This window comes from Meleagris gallopavo, chromosome 17 (genome assembly GCF_000146605.3).
Source record: "Meleagris gallopavo isolate NT-WF06-2002-E0010 breed Aviagen turkey brand Nicholas breeding stock chromosome 17, Turkey_5.1, whole genome shotgun sequence".
NCBI lineage: Eukaryota > Metazoa > Chordata > Aves > Galliformes > Phasianidae > Meleagris > Meleagris gallopavo.
This window is the reverse complement of record NC_015027.2, coordinates 4,504,506-4,505,779: the sequence shown is the minus strand read 5'-3', so window position 1 is coordinate 4,505,779 and position 1,274 is coordinate 4,504,506. Positions and strand designations below refer to the sequence as shown.

The window sequence follows — 1,274 nt, the reverse complement described above, 5'->3', positions numbered from 1 at the left end:
TTTTTTCCCGTTTCAAATATGATTCATTCTTCCATCTGTAGCTCCCAGAGGGGGACGAGAGCAGGTGCTGCTGGGCTGCAGTCCGTGTGCTGGGAGCACAATACCCCTGGGCATGAGGAGCAGAGCGGGGTTCTGCCCCGTTACAAGAGTTACGGGAAGTCTTTGGCACAGGGTGAGAGATGGAGGTGATGTTCTTATGGCTGAAATCAGCCCACAACCCTGGCATGTAGGGAGCAGGGCTGTCCTTTCAGGGGCTGTGCTGCAGAGCCGTTCTGCAGCTGTACCCTTTGAGAGCTCAGGTACCCATCCACATCACACACAGCAAAGCCATCTGCATATGCAGTGCCCTTGGATGTGATGAGCACACTGGTGTGAGCTGGGCCCCAGTCGGTGTGCAGGACCCCGTCCTGCTGTTATCTCCTATGAAAGCTCTCTCTTCCAGTGGGGCACTTGCATTTATTTACTTCACAGCTTCTCCCATTAGTATAATCATTACTCCTCGGACTGGGTATGAATTCTGAGCATCCCACTGTGGTACTTAAAGAATTAATTACAGTGATGAAAGAATCCCTCTAAAGACTCCTATGAATTGGTCTGGTTGAAGTGTTTTAGCTTTGCTTCAATTGGTGCAGCTCTTGTCAAAAGGATTGTGAGAAAATGCATGGGTCAGTGATTTAGATTAGGCAAATTATGTTAGAAAAATTGATTTGATTTAGAAAGTGAGCTTTCAGATGGCGGGGAATTGCCTGCTTCCTCCTCTGCTTTGCTGCCGTTCCCCGAGGATGAGGAGGGGTGAAGAATACAGGGTTAAAGCAGGGGCTGTGCAGGAGGGCATGGCTGAGAGCTGTGGGCCTCTGCTTGGCTGCGGTGGGAGGGAGACCAGCAGTGGGTTCCTGCAGAGCCCTTGGTGCTCAGTGCCCTGCTCCAGCTCTCCTCCTGACCCCGTGTTTCCCCATCAGGACGGAGGTGCCCCAAGGTGCTCGGGGCCATTAGTGAGACTCACTGCTGGCAATTAGGGTTAGGGCTGAAGGTCCCCCAGGCAGGGGAGCAGCCCCGCTGCCAGCAGCTGAGCTCAGCCCTGCAGTGGAGGGGTTGCAGAGCAGCAGCCCATCTGTCTGCGTGGTGGGAGGAACCTGTGCTCATTGCACAGTAATCAGTCCCCTGGTGTTTAAAGAAACAAAACTGCTGCAGGTTTCTTGCTTTAATGTAGAGAATGGGCAAAATCTAAAGCCCATTAATGCGCTCAGAGTCAGTGGGGCTTTGCTTGGCTTTTT

The 1,274-nt window shown here is 52.4% G+C and overlaps 1 protein-coding gene across 1 annotated transcript in view; it reads left to right on the top strand.

Annotated features, from left to right (window-relative positions):
* Positions 1–1,274, top strand: part of LOC100549998 (transmembrane protein 132B) — a 183,575-nt gene that overhangs the window by 9,845 nt on the left and 172,456 nt on the right.